Consider the following 16,878-nt stretch of genomic DNA (forward strand, 5'->3'; position numbering starts at 1 on the left):
CTCAACCGCTGAGCCACGCCCGGCTGGGCTCAATCTAGTTTTAGAGGATGACTAAGAATATTGAACTTTCTAAAAAACAAAGACTGAGGAAGTTATACACTGGTATAGGAAAGAAGTATCTTCTTAGCAAGTCTACAAGACACAGTTGTTGAGCCTGGAACACTTGCTTCCTACTGATTTCGGTGGAAAATAAGCTCTGGGAAGCTTATTATCATGAATACAACAGTATTATGTTGGAATACTGGAATTCTTCTTTTTTAAATCCTCACTCAAGGATATATGGTTATTGATTTTGTGTGTGTGTGTGTGTGTGTGTGTGTGTGTGTGAGAGAGAGAGAGAGAGAGAGAGAGAGAGAGAGAGAGAGGTGAGAGAGAAACAGATTGGTTGCCTCCCACAAGCACCCTGACCAGGGATCCAACCGGAAACCTTTGTAAGTCTTTATAAGTCTACAATACTATACAAAAGTGATCAAATTGAAAATATCAGGGTATGCCCAGTTGGGCATGGCTCAGCGGTGGAGCATCGACCTAGGATCTAAGAAACCACGGTTCGATTCCGGGTCAGGGCACATGCCTGGGTTGTGGGATCGATCCCGGCTTGAGGGCCTGCAGGAGGCAGCCAATCGATGACGACTCTCATCATTGATGTTTCTATCTCTATCTCTCCTTCTCTTTTCCTCTCTCTGAAATCAATAAAGATATATTTAAAAATATATATATCAGGGTACGATTAAAAGATGTAAATTTAATTACATGTTACTATGGAAATTTGATGAACATAAATTGAATGTTAGCTTTAAACAAATGGAGGATTAGTTTTTGATTAACCTGAATAATAGGTGCAGTATTCTGCAGTAACAGACTTCAGTATTCTGCAGTAACATTTTTGCCTAAAACTCTGGAGATTTGCACAAAGAAAATTTTTACTAAGAATCAGCATAGAGAATGAATTGAAGGACACTTAGAAATAATGTTTAGGGCAGCTTCTTTGATTTCCCTACTAATCATTTTTATGTAACTGTACCAATTAGCAAGAATTTTAGGTTAACTACTATACCAAAAAAGTCTTTGAACTAAATTCTGATTATACTATTGTTTTCTGTCAGAATCTGGGATATAGTTCATCAAGATATGATAAATGGGAAGTGTAAAGTTATAGGCCATGCTCAGTTCAAGCACAGTCTCTAGAGTTAAGGAGTTTGGGAAATATGTACCTTATCAGGCAGTCTTTGTATAACTGAGTGACTTGCTTTTATTTATTTGATTCTGTTCTTTTATTCTTATCCCAAGAGTTATTATATTTATTATTAGTTCAGTGCTGCCAGCTTTTTTAAAGTTAGAATTTAAATTAACATTCAAAGGTGCATCCTGGAAGTCAATGATTTTATCACATATAGTGGCATTGCATGTGAGCCCACTGGTTCACTACGAGGGAAAGTTTAGTTCAGTGAGTTGTTACTTCTTGATTTCCCTGAGGCTACAATGAACACATTGTGCATTAAATAGACATATACATTAACTAATACACACGGGAGCCAAGCACACATCTCAAAGGTGGGAAGTGGGAAAGAGCCCTTTAAACTAGAATTTCTAACTCAAAAGTGGGGAAAGGCTTGGATTTATAAATCCCCTTTGAGTCTTATTAACAGTTTGCCTTGCAGATGGGATAACAAAGATTAAAGAAATGTACTTATCTCTAAAGTTTGAAATATGGCACTTTCCTTCCCCCCAGAATCCTTCATTGAAAACTTTCAGTATTTTTGAAAAGGATAATATTTTCCTCTTTATGGAGAGTCGTTAGATAAGAATATGAAAAATGAAGTTTACATTTTACCATAAGATGTTACCTAACAGAAAAATCTTGAACATAACATTTTAAGCAACAATAAATATCACAACAGAATCCACACAATATCCATACTCGATATCATACCTTCTCCAGTAAACAACATAATCAACTGAATTTAACTAATCCACTTGTACAGCATGGCTTATAAAATCCATATCCCATGTTCTAATTTATCTGTGGTATCACACTCACCATAGGGATTTTGGCAAATCCTTAATATCTGCCATCTCCTAAAAATAATCTATATTAGAAGACACCAGGTTTAGCAGAGCAGAACCAAACCAGATATTAAAACTACACTACCACTAACACCACTACTGCCACCACCACCAATCTTATCATCTTTTCCATTATTGTTAGTGGGAAGTTGGCCAACAAGAATTACTTAGTTGATTAATGAGCACCAATTTGCTTTGTTAATGGGATGAGAGCTTTCTTCTGTTTATCAGATTTTGCTTCTCTCTTCTCCTCAAGACGTATTTCCATAGAATTAAGACCTGCCTCGTTCCTCAATCCGTGGCCCCTCCTTCTCACAAAAAGCTTCACTTGTCAGTTTATCAACATCTGGTTGATTAATGGAACTAGAGCAGACTGAAGGACATTTCCCTTCTTATGTTACTATGAATAACCTATTAACTATGCTCATTTAATAAGATGCTTCAATTAGGCTGCACTGGCAAATATAAAGCAGTCTCTGCCACAGATTATAACATTATACCAAAGAAATGAGGATTTTCGTTTCTCCTCACTAACAAAATTGAAGACTAAATCTCTATACATTTCAAAGGCTACAATCACACAAATCACTCAAGATGGTGCTTTGAAAGCAAGTGATAGCAAATGGCTTGTCTTTTAAGACTAAAGATAAAATTTTTAAAAATCAAATATTTCCTTCCCTGGCCGGTGTGGCTCAGTTGGTAGGAGCATCATCCTGTACACTGAAAGGTCACAGGTTCCATTCCCGGTCAGGGCACATGTCTAGGTTACAGGTTCCATCCCCGGCCCTGTCAGGGTGCATGCAGGAGGGAAGTGATCCATGTTTCTCCCTCACATCTCTCTCTCTTTCTCTTTCTCTCCCTTCCCATCTCTCTAAAAATCAATGAATAGTATCACTGGGGGAGGATTAATTTTTTTTTTTCTTATAACCAAAATTTTATATGCTTTTTGTTTATACATAAGTATCAAAATTCTTCATTTTCTCAAAGTAGACTTTAATTGGAAGACAAAGCCAGTACAGCAATGACTAGATGCCCATTGTTATGCACCGAGTGTCCTAGAGTCAAAATTTATTTTCTGACTTTTTGATTTTTGAAGTGACATTTTACTCTGTACGTCTTCCTATCATTAGAAGGAAAATTAAAGTAAAAAGCCTTCACAAGGTGATCTTTTACTAGCAGAGCAAAATGGGGGAAAATTTGCCAGAGGTTTCTAAATTTTAAAATGCAACTTATAGGTGACATGAATTTTAGAAGCTTTCCTAAAAATAGTAGCTTATTTTAGTAATTGTTTCTTCTCTGTTCTACTAATGGTCACCTTAAAACATTGGGCTATAATTAACAATATCACATTTGTTAAATTATAGACTAGTCTATTAAATCTGGAGAGATGGTTTGGATTCTAAACCAGTCTCTATGCGGTCTCTGATTTTGGTCCTTGGTTATGAGGGTGCTCCCCAGCTGGTCTTATTATTTTAGGGCTTTTTTTTTTTTTGTGTGTTTTTTTTTAAATGCCATTCAAGTCTTTAATGTAATCACAGAACAAAGCCTATATTTCACTAGTAACCAACCAGAGTGATGCTTCTCAATACAATGGACATCTATTTAGTCCTTAAGAAATTTCACTTTAAATTTTCCTCTGAATTGATATTATTATCTAAATAGAAAAGATAGAGATTGGTATAGTCCCCCTTAGACAAAAGCTTGTTTTTCAAAACTTCTTTTGATTTTTTTTTAGGCATGGACCTAAGTTTATTTACAGAGTTAGTATACACTTTCTATATACATATACATATGTATATGTTTATTAATCCATATACACATTTGTAACATACTCTAGTTTTAATAAAGAGTGCTTTAAAATGTTTAATGAGACATTGGCAAGGTCCACAATGATAGCCTGTGTTAACATGGTTTTATCAGAGTCTGTTCAATGTACTGAGTTCACTCAACAAATACTCATTAAATGAGTACTATATACTATTCATCGAGTACACAAGCAAAATGGTGAGCCAGCTACTGATCACCCAGTAATCACTCTGCCCAACAAAGATGCCACACTTTTCTTATGGTATATATTATATTTTGGAGTCATTTTACAGTACTAAATGACACAAGAGGAGAAGGAATTATGCGGTGCGACTCAGTCAAAATTCTGTGTGGAAGGCTGATTCTATCTAATATGATGCCAAATAAGATGCGAGGTGGGGGCGGGGAGCATAGACTTATAATGAGAACCATTCATCCAGATGTTACCAAACGTTGGTTGCTTTAAAAGAAATTACTTCTCATTTCATGCTTGGTACTGGGTATTCTGCACCATAATTTCACTCTGAAGAAGTTTAGAATGTCAAGCACCAAGCCTTAGATATTACCTAAATTCTTAACAAGAGAAGAAGACTCTGCTAAGGATCAGCCTACGTTTTTTTCCAATCATTTTCAGAACTAGTTGCCCAATAATGGTTGCTAAGACATTAACCTAAGGCTAAGAATTGGAGATGAAATGCCATGTAATGAGATTAAGGAGCAGATGGCATTTTTAAGACTTGATTCCTACAGATTGTTTTTGAAATTCTTACTTGTTCTGAACTCTATTTTTTTCACATTGCTGGTATTTATAAGCAATTTGCTTCTTAACACCATTAAGAAGTGGTGAATCGATAGTTTTCATGCCTACCCAAAGAAATCTTTGATGCTAATTTGTCAGATGTCTTTTATTACTATTGAGAATCTTCAAAAAAATGCTTCATGGGGACATACAGAATTTCTGGCACCTTAGGAATCATTTTGCTTTTGAAAGATTTTTGTCCTGCAACAAGGCTACATTTGTTTATAACCTGTGCAGAGTTACATTTTACCTGCTTTTCTAAATGTTATGCTGAGGACATCTGCAGTTTTAATTTTTGTTATCAATTAATATGAAAGCTTTAAATATTAAACTCCCAAATATTCACTTATTAATACTTGAAGAGACATTCAATTTCTTATGTAAAATAATTTTTGAAACAGAAATGTAATCTTTTAAATATATAGGAATCTTGTATGCTATTTAAAAAATATTCAACCTTTTTTAAAAAAAAATTTTAATCCTCATTCAAGGATATTTTGTCCATTGTTTTTCAGAGAGAGTGGAAGGGAGAGAGAGGGAGAGAAACATCAACGTGTGAGAGACACATGGATTGGTTGCCTCCCACCCTCACTCAGACCAGGGGGGGGGATTGAACCTGCAACCAAGGTACGTGCCCTTGGCAGGAATCAAACCCTGGACCCTTTGGTCTGCAGGACGATGCTCTATCCACTGAGCCAAACGAGCCAGAGCAACATTCAACCTTTTTAACAAAGATGTTTGTTTACACAGGCTTGCAATATATTGAGGAAGAGAAAATTCCTGAGGACTATTGTATAGTAATTATATTATTAGAGGGTAATGATACTTTATTTCTGCAACTATGGTTAACATTGGTAATTTGAAATTTATTTGTGATTTAAAAGAATTTTTTTAACTATCAGATATTCAACAAGGTGAGATTCATAAACACTCTCAATTACATTCTGATCAATCAACTCAATTACCAAGCATCATTAAGTTTTCTAGTATCTGATAGGACTTGTACCTTGAAGTCTATCACCAGGAGTTCGGCCTTTATGAAAACAAAATACTTAATGGATTCCAGAATTGCCAAACAAGGGCTTGTTATTTAGTGCATAGGAATAGAATGTGTACTGAGTGACGAATAAGAATTTGGGGCACTCAATAGCCCTAATGTTTTATCAAATATATCAAATATAGTATGTGATGTTTGTTGCTTTAATCAACAGTTTCCAACCCGTCCCACTTGTGATTTGTCATCTCTGTTTCCACTGAAATGACACTGGGCTAATTGTGTCAATGCCAGTTTGATAGATTGACTAGAATCACTAGACATAAACTGTCAGTCTTTAAAAGTATCACAGATTTTAGGGCAGTTTAAAAAGGAGTTCAAAGATGCAGTTAATCATTACTCTTTTCATATTAGTAGGTGCTGTGAGCTGTGGTAGTTAGGTCATTTCTAAGAGTAATGTAGAATTCAGAAGGCTTTTTCTTGGTTTACACACACACACGCATTCTCTAAAGGAAAGAATACTGGCAGACACATATGGGTATGTTACTAAAACATTATATTAGGAGCTAGGTATTTGTGTATGGGCTGATGTGTGACCAGTGTTCTCAAGAAAAATGCAGTCATAATGTAATAGTGGAAAAGGTAGTACTCATTAAGCAACACAAGCTAATTAGGGGTAGTGTGATTTATAAAATAGCAATGGAGCCATAGTAATAATTACAACAATTTAGCGGTAGGTACCAGGTGTTTTGCACGCATTATAACATTTAGACATCACATGGCCCTATTATGTAGGCATTACTATCCTTTAATGGATGAAGAAACCAAAGATTAGAGTTTGTGACTTGATTAAGATTACCCAGGAAGTACATTGTAGAACCAAGATTATAAGCCCAGGTCGATCTTTCTCCAAGATGGGGGTTCTTAGGCACTTTTAAAGCAATGGACTTGATAGGGGTTGTCTCGTGAGTCGTAGACATGTGGAGTCATGTAAAGTTTTAGGACTACTCGCCCTGGTCATGTGTATCTTTGGTGGGGTTCACTGGTTTTGTTTATGACTCCCCTCTTCCTCCAACACACTTAGGAGATAGTAAGTTCATATAGGGGTAAGTTCTTCCTACACTTTTTTTATATTGGTGGTGTATGCATTTGACTTACGTGTGGCCTTTTGGTTCATGAGGCATTTTAAAGGGAAACAGTTTCCCTTTATTCACCATCTGCACTATAGTTCAGCCTATTTACACCACTGTAAAATTACTTAAATTTGAAAATAAACAAAATTAAACAAAACTACCACCTTTCAAATCAGTCACCCAAAAGATTTATGTTTTCCAGTACATTCTCACTTTGGAGTTTAAGTAGGTAACAGGTTGGAAGTGGCCAACTTTAGCCAACAATAACCAGACAGATATATATTTTCTTAGAAACATCACTGCTAGATAGGTTCAGAAGATGGGGAATATTTTTACTCACACTCAGTCAGGGCTGGCAATAGGGAAGGAATTATATTTAAGTCAAAAAATCAGTTTTCTCCTTCATTTCTAATTTCCCTTTATTACCCATCCCTGAAATTGGTGGCTGTGAGGATGAGCAAATGCAAAGAAAGGCAGCTTTTAGGACTTCAAACAACTATTATGTTTACCCTTTGGAAGTATATAAAACTGATTACAATTTATTAATATCTCATTGAAAACACATAAATTTCAGTACAAATAAATTTCATAGTTGGATACAATATTAGAGATTCTGAAGACTGTGGATGGCTGATTCTGTACCTAGGAATGCAAATAGTGATTTATTTTCATTTTTTAGGACCACCCATTTCACTTGAGATCTGTGTGGATTAAAAATACTTTCATATAGTTTATCCAAAAATATTTAATCACTTTCATATTTATAGAACATCATTTCAAGGACAGTGCTTCGAGCCTTTGATGTTGAGCATTCTGAACATTGCTTTAGCACACTTCCATGCAATTGGAAAAATATCGTGATGAAGCTAGTTTATATTTTCATGCTTTAAATTCATAAATATTGCCAAGTTCCTAATTCAGTTAAAATCTAAAGTGTGTATTCAACAAGTTTTAGACTGCTGATTTTGCCATTAGGATTAAACAGCTGTTCTCCATTTCTACTAAGGATAAGACTAGAAAGAAGTAACTACACTTGCAGGATATAAACTAGTGTTGGCAAAATCCTCCTATCAGCTTAGTGAGATCCTAGAACATGTAATCAAGGGAATTGTTAGTCACTTATACCAGAGATTTTAAAGAAGTCAGTGGTGTTTCTGGGAATGATTTAGGTGCAGTTTCAACTCAAAACAAACAAACAAAAAGAGTATAATAATTTCTGAAGTTTCTTTCAGCCCTATAAGTCCATGCACATTTTGTTAAAATAAATATCTTGCTTAGTGGTAGCCTGTCATCATCAGAAGTGGGAAATGCATTTCAGGGCAGCAAATGCATTAGCCTAGACAGCTATTTGGATACACCAACACCAAGGAACTAAGAGGCCACTTTGAGGAAGGAATGTTCAACTCCAGATCTATAATCCCAACTTCCTCCTGGGCAGTTTTACCAAAATACTTGCCTTACAAGTGCCCCAAAACCAAAAAAGGCCTTTCAAAATGGAAATTACTTATAACATTCTCAAATCAGTTGTTATCTTGAGTAGATGTTTTTCCCCCTCCACCCAATGGCCTAAGAGAAAAGTGAGTCCTACCTGACGTCACCTCGCTACCTTTGCCTTTATCCTCATCCCCAATTTTTAATTGTTTTGTAAACCCTTCCTTGGAAACCTATCAAATCAGTCCCTTCCCCTTCATCTCCAGCGCCCCTGCTTTACTCCAGCAGCATGTTATATTTCATCTTGACTGTTAATGCTTTATTTGCCAAGCGCCTCTTCCTGCTTCAAGTCTCACCTCTTCAAGGTAGTTCTCCACATTGCCTCTAGAGTGGCCTCTCAAATGTTTGAATTTCTTTATGACTCTTTGCTGCTGAAAATCTGGCAGTGGCTCCTATTTGCATGTATAGGATAAAGTTAAAAATCCCAATTATGAGTTTTTTCAAATTTCCTTGTTGGTATGTTATACCTTCACTGCCTCTCTTGCCTTACCTCCTACCACTTCCCCGTAGAAAAGTCACTCACCCTGTAAGAAGGACTCATGCTCTTTCAAGTGGTCTGTTTGCTTGTATCATATTTCTTTTGTCTGGAATTTTCTTCTGTGCCTGCCCATCTAATCACTTTCAAATATCATCTCTATTTGTAACAAACTTTCCACACTCCTTTTTCTTATGCATACATGGCCCTTTATTAACTACCTCTATTATAGCACATACTTCAATTATCACCTGTCTTTGTCACTAGATTGAATAGCATCGGGCATAGTGACAGTCAACATAGTGGTCACTTTTGTATCTTCAGGGTCTGGATAGATCTAGCACACAGTTGAGGTTAAATATGCTTATTAATAGTATCAATCAAGTGAAATTTGCTCAAGAGTTGGAGGGGACTAAACTTAATGTGCTCTGTGATTCATATACTTCCTGAGCTTTCTTCAAGTTTCATGTTAATGTTTACCCTGGTGTCAATGGTCAACTTGAAGAACCAATTAGCCCAATTGTAGCAAGAATTCTAGAAGTAAAGCTGCAAATCAGGGTAGTTTTTTTCATGTAGCGCTTGGCTCTGGTTTTAGACATGACTCGCTGAAGATTAGTGTGTCTCTAGCAAGCTGAGCAGTAAACTTTCTGGGAAGAGCTTGTCAAAAATTCTAAGTTGAAAACATTTTAGAATTTTGGAAGACAAATAGAGAATGAAAGTTAACTTAATTCTGTCCAGATGAGAAATTCTTTACCTCAGAATTTAATTGTTCATTATCTTTATTTTATGTTTTTTCAACTTTATTGAGGCATAATTGACAAATAAAATTATAATATATTTAAAATGTACAACGTGATGCTTTGATATATGTATATATCACCTCATGTATTTACTTTTTTTCTGGTGAGAAAACTTACCAAATTTTCAATTATACAATACAGTATCAACTGTACCCACAATGTTATACATTAGATTCTCAGACCTATTCATCTTAAAACTGAAAGTTTGTATCCATCTCCTTCCCAGCATTTGTTATCACTTGTCTTTTTGATGATGACAGATATCTTAACGGGAGTGAGGTGACAGCTCACTGTGGTTTTGATTTGCATTTCTCTGATGATTTATGATATTGAGCACCTTTTCACATACCGTTTGGCTGTATGTATGTCTTCTTTGGAAATATGTCTACTCAGGTCCTTAGCCTTTGTAAAAAATTGGGTAATTTGATTTTTTTGTTTGTTGTTGAGTTGTGTGAATTCCTTGTATATTTTGTATATTAGCTAGTCCCTTATTGTATATGTGGTTTACAAATATTTTCTCCTATTCTATAGGTTGTCATTTCATTTGTTTGTGGTTTCTTTTGCTCTACAGAAACTTTTTAGTTTGATATAGACTCACTTGTTTGCTTTTGCTATTGCTGTCTTTGCTTCTGTTGTCAAATCCAAAAAAATCATGGCCAAGACTGATCTGAAGGAGTTTACCCCCTTTTTGTTTTTTTTCTAGGAGTTTTATGTTTTCAGGTCTTTTAGTTAAGTCTTTAATCCATTTTGAATTGATTTTTGTGAATGGTGTAAGATAGGGGTCCAGATTCATTCCTTTGCATGTGACTATCCAGTTTTGCTAGAACCAATAATTGAAGAGACCATCCTTTCCCTATTCTACATCCTCAATAATTAATAAATTTCTTAATATAAAGTTAATATAACTAAATAAAATAGTTAATTCATGGACTAATATCCTATGGCATAAAAAAATCAGTTAATCTGTAAAAAGTTAGATTTTACTAAAATAAGAATTATAATCAAATTTTGGGGGGGAAGTGATTCATGGAGTAATTTTGCAAATTACTTATGCTCCTTTTTATAAAATGCATTTTTTACTGTGATAGTGGGAAGGGATTTTGAGGATTTGATAAGTTAATAAACCATATGAGATCATTTGGACCTTTTTGTAGCAATCCTGTAGATAGTCCTATGAATTTTCCTCATTTGAAACAACCACCAAATGTTATTAATCTTACTGAAGCATTGCATCTCTGATGGATTGTCTTTTAGTCGCTTCTAGATCATGGTCAGTGGTGAGTTTCTAGCTACCTCATTAGGCAACTTTTCCTTTGACTTTCAAAAAATGTTTCCTCATAATAAGTTGTCATTTTTCTCAGATTCATTCTTTGGAGCCTTACAGAGTAAGTGATTCCTTTTCTTATATGGTAGTCAAGTTATTTGAAAATGGATATCAAGTGTTCCCTAAGTTTTTCTTCTTCACTTTATTTTTATTTTTTAATCCTCACCTGAGGATATTTTTTCCATTGCTTTTTCAGAGAGAGTGGGAGGGAGAGAGAGAGAGAAATATCGACCACCGATTGGTTGCCTCCCACATGGGGCAGGGATTGAGCCTGCAACTAACATATGTGCCCTTGGCCAGAATTGAACCCCGGGACCCTTCAGTCCGCAGGCTGACGCTCTAACCACTGAGCAAAACTGGCTAGGGCTCTTCCCACTTTAAACATTGTGGGGTTTCATGCTTTCTCACCATATTGGTTTTCTAAAAAAATACTTGTTTTTAAAATATGGTGCTAAAAATTGCATATAATGCCACAGACGTAATCTGACCATCTTGTGATGGAACTGTTGCAACTCATGGTCTCGATGCTTTATATATGTGACTGCAGCCAAATCTGGGATTAATTGTTGGCCATTGTGTGAATATTTTAGAAGAAATATCTAAATGCAACTTGATTTATGTATGGAAATATAGGTCACTTTTACTCATTTTGTTCTTATTTGAAGTTCTTTCATACTTTCTTACAGAAATTTTCCTTAAATCTGAAACTAATTAATTTCCACCATTGCAAGTTCCCACTGTTTTAAGCTGCTTCCTAAACTCACTTTAAAACTCCATAACCTTTTTTTGATGAACAGTGTTAAGTTTTTGAAGTTATTCTGCTGAGTTAGCACCTTGTAAAAAGTTTCCCATTATGGTATCAACAACCTGTCAAGGAGTAAATAAGTATAGAAACTGAAGATAAGCAAAGAAGAATTTAAATGTCTAATGAAGGCAAGCAAATAGCTGCTACATAAAGAAGCATGACTAAAAGAAGAGAATTTTGTTTTCTTAATTAAGAATAGAGTGGGGAAAAAAGAATAAAGTGAAAAGTAGCCTCCTAGTTTGAAAAAAATTGTCATGAGGCAGTTTAATTCTTAAGTAGAAACATGCCCTTAATTTAAAAATTAACTTAAAAAATATAATGCCTATGTCTGCATCCATCAGAGAAAATATTCTATGAATCTCTATACTTCTTATGTTATTTCAGTTTTGACAAGGTTTCTGAAAAGTTTCTATCAATGAAACACTTTCTACTTGTTAAGGAATATTGTTCTATATGAAAATATAAACTGACTAGCAAGAAAAGTAGCCCAATGTTTGATTGTTTGCTTTACAAAACAATTTCATATTTCCTCTTGCATTTTTTAGTGAGAAATTAAAAAAGAAAAAAAATTCTATGCTTTTAGTTGCACATTTATTACACATAGAAAAGAATACCAGCACGATAAGTGAAATAAGCCAGGCAGAGAAAGACAGTATCACATGATCTCACTCATATGTGGAATCTAATGAACAAAATAAACTGATGAACAAAGTGGACCCAGAGACATAGAAGCATGGAACAGACTGAGGGATCTCAGAGGGAAGGAGGGGGTGGGGGAGTGGGTGGGGAGAGATTAATTGAAGAATTTATATGTTTATATGCATAACCCATGGACACAGACAACAGTGTTGTAGGGGGCAGGTGGAGGGTAAGAGGGGTCAATTAGGAAAAAAAGGGGACATCTGTAATACTTTCAACAATAAAGATAATTTTTTTTAAAAAAAAGAGTACTAGCATGAGATTTCTATTCATCCAAGAAAAGGCTGTTAATAGTTTGGGTAAATTTTTCTAAATTCTAAGAATATGGTGGACAGAGAAGGTAGATTTATTGTTAATTGAAAATATCTTTGTAAAAATTTCAGTAATTAAATCTTAACAGTTATGTGTCTTTTTATTTAAGTATGTTATTAAATACATCTTGTCCTATTTTAACTTGCCTTGTACCTTTTATAATATGCTTTGTTTTTTCAAGTTCATTAACACATAAGTGGGAAATCACATTTAAAGATCATGCTTTACACTGAGCACTTTCCATTACTTTCCTGGCAGTTCTAAAATGAAATGTGAATTTTGTTAATGCTAAAATATCAAAATATGTTACTTTTTTACCCCAGTACATTTTTGGAGAACTTTTTATCTTTATTTTTCTTTAATTGACATGTGACAAATCTGTTTTTCACAGGCATTTTCTACTGCATGAGAAAATTGTTAACCCATGGGAGTGACAGATGATTTTGAGAATGTAGCTTTAATCATTACTTCTGTTGTCACCAGGTATGAAGACCTCATTAGATAATGGTGACACTATTGGTGACATTTTAATCTTCTGGCAATGTTTCTATGATAACCTCTTATGCAAATAATTTAAGTTTATTAACTGCATACATTTACTGTAAGTTAAAGCTTCCATTAAGAGAAAGCTTTTGCAATGGCATTTCAACTTCTCACTGAAAGTGGGGTTGCATTGTATTGATCTTTGCCCATATTTTTGTAAGATTTACTTCACTTATTCCCAGTATTAAAAGATTTTCTGGTAAATTATTTTGAAATATTAAATACTGCCCCAATTTTTATATTCTTGTTTTTCACTAACCAGTCTTATAAGTTTGTGGATATCTTGCTTATAATTGGATGAAAATTGGTAAATTATGATTACATATGCAAGTCAAGTAAACTACCCTTCTACACACACAAGTAGGAAATAAATGTTGGCTATATTTTGTTTTATTAGTCACTCCATCTTAATCACTTCCCTCAATGCCCCATCCCTTTCCCAAACATACACATTAAAATATCCCTGATTATGATCAATCTCAAATCTGAAAGTATTCATATTTTCAGATTCTACTCTTTCTAGGTAATGGATATTTTTCATAGTGATACCACTGTAATTAGCTAGTTATTAATAGTAGGGAAGGAGCAAAGGGAAGGCCAGACATAATAGGCTTGTGATTTGGGCAACTTCACTAGGAAGCTGCAACTTTGCACTCCCCAGGAACCACCAGCCTATTCCCTGCAAAACACTTTGAGAAGAAATCCAACAAAGGGAAAATAGATGCATGCCCAGTAAATTTTGGGGGGCTAGGGAAGGTGTTTACTGTCAATCAAACCTGGGGACAAAGATCATAGGCCAGAATGCATGGATCCAAAGCAAGTCCACAAAAATTTGAGGATACATAATCCCTTAAACAAAGGAATTCTCTCTTGATCTGCTTGGCTCGTGACCCTTGTTGCACTTGATTCTTGGCTTGTGGGGTTTTTTGCTCCTGCCTTTTTGTATTCACACCTATGGTGCATGGCCATGCAGATCCCACATGCAATGGACTAATGGACTAATGGACTAATGGACTATACAGCAAGAAACACAAGCTAAGCTAGCCTCGTGCTGGACTGGACCCAGTTCCAACATGGAAAGGAAACACTGGACGCTGGCTCTGATTTTAGCTCTAATGAAGCTCCAGCTACGCTTCTTCTATGACTGGGAAAAGGGAAATGGGACTTTGGAAATCCAGGGGTGTAATTCCATGGAAATAAAGCTTTCTACTATGTTTCATCCTCCTGTGGGGGTCTCTGGAAATTCTTATGCCAGAGATGCTCCAAGAACCCCACTTCCACTAGCAACTGGAGGGAGACGAGGCCAATTCCCTTCTGTTAACAATACCACTGAGTGAATTTACTGCTAGTAATATAAAAATGTTTAAAACCTCAAATTAAACTTTAAAAGGCGGCTATTAAACAAATATTTCCTAGTACTAAATAATTTTTATGCAGTAGATAAGTAAGCTTTGAATGGGCGAAACAGTAATTCTTTTAACAAGTTTCAAAATATCTCAATTGTAAATTAAACTGAATTTTCTGTTATTCTTTATAAGAAGAAATTTAAATAAAAGAAAAAATTTTTTGCTGAATATTTTAGAATCAATTAATATTCAATTCAATATTATCTAAACTTTCTATAACCATAGAACTCTACTATCAATTCTAAGTTCAACTTTTAACTACTCGGCGAAAGCTGAGAGCTAGATCTTATGCTGAATGGTTGCAAAGTGTTTTGTGTAGGTAATGAGATAGTAGCTGTAGGCTGAGATTCTTTATGGGGATTAGGGGAGCCTTAAACTTTAACTTGAAATATGGGTATTGGTTTCCAGTAGGTAGAGAGAGAAGAGGAAGTCATTCTAATTGAGTGTAATTATACAAATGGGCTGACTGACCAAATGCAAGGATAGAACAGGATATGAGTTGACTAGAACAAAGGATTGTTATTTTAGAGCAAGGAACAGGTGTATAGGTTGGGCTTCAGAAAGATTAATCTTGTAGCATTTTATTGATGAATTAGAGATAAAGAATGAAGACAAATGGACTAATCAATTACTCTGCATTTGTTCTGGCAATGGATGACATTGTCCAGGAATTGGGTGGTAGGAAGTAAAGGTAATTTAAAAGATAGTATGGGATTGATTATGACTTGTAAACAGGTTCTGGAAACCAAGGGAGAAATAAACAAAGTTCTGCGATATTTGCCATCTAAGTGGTTGTGTGCTATCGTTTGGAGGCAGCATGAATAGTGGTTAAGAAGGTGGGCTCTACATATAAAGTGCACATATTCAACCTCTGCTTGCCTAGGTGTCCTGCAAAATGTGTTTTATGGGAAGGCCTGCCTCATACAATCTTTGTGAAGATTAAGTGAATTAGTACGTTTTATGTTCCCAGAAGGGAGTCTTAGTATAAAAGGAGTGATTGGCAAAGTGATTGAATCATTGACAGAAATCAGAAAGTCTTGTAGGACTCTTAACTCTGTGCATGCTAGGTGAGAATGTGAATCAGCATATTTCAGAAAGCTATAATAAATAGATAGGTTTATAGCTATAAGGCCCCCACAAAACCTGTTTTATTCTATTGTTTATCAATCAGAATTTAATTCAGAGCATCCTATTTTCTTAGCATTCCAGTAAATTTAAGTTCTTTGACTGGATCCATAATTTATGCTTGTCATTACATCATTAAGTGGCCCTGCACCGTCCTGAGGAGTAGCTGTCAGGGTACCTGCAGCTAATCTTTATGAGTGAAGGGCAGACACCTAGACAAAAACAATTCTGAGGCAACGTGCCACGGTCTGAATCAGGCTTGGCATATATGAGTTTAGGAAGGCAATTTTCTTCAGTTTATGTGAGGCCTGTTGATATTATTGCAGTTTATTTGCCTGTAGAGTAAATTTACATTGCCAAAAGATAAGTTTGACACTTTCATTTGTACTGACATGGCCAAAGAATATTCAATTTTTATTTTATTTTTTTTGGTTCTGCATCACCTAGTCTCCTTGATGCAAAGTCGCTCAGTAAAGGAGATTTTTTTCCTCAATCAATTTTCTATCTGCAAACAAACATCCACTGAGCCAGTGGGAGTTTTCCTGCCCTCACAACAGATTTACACCCACAGGGGTTTCACGATGTGGCTTGCTTTGCAAGGAAGTTAGTATAAATTAAGAAAAATTTGAGGGGCTGCTCAAATAGCCATGTCTTCCAGTCTGGATACCAGAATTACTGTTGCTGAAAAGAGTTTTCTCTTTCCACACATCAATAATTTATTTCACACATAAAGGCAAAAAGTACATAGAATAACTTTTTGAGAAAATGAGAAAATTGGGTTGAGACCAGTTTTTGGTTTTTTTTTTTAATTATCTCTTTTAAAAAATTATGTTTTATTGATTTCAGAGAAAGGAAGGGAGAGGGCGAGACAAATGTCAATGATGAAAGAGATCGAGCCTGCAACCCGGGCATATGCCCTGACTGGGAATCAAACAGTAACCTCCTGCTTCATAAGTCGATGCTCAACCGCTGAGCCACGCCGGCCGGGCGAGATCAGATTTTATAGTGGGGATACGACTCTAAATTTTTGTTTATTCCTCTTCTGCTTCCATACATTAAAACAAAAACTAGGACCCAGATTGGCTTTCAAAACCACAAT

Source organism: Miniopterus schreibersii (assembly GCF_964146895.1).
Source record: "Miniopterus schreibersii genome assembly, chromosome: X".
Classification (NCBI taxonomy): Eukaryota; Metazoa; Chordata; class Mammalia; order Chiroptera; family Miniopteridae; genus Miniopterus; species Miniopterus schreibersii.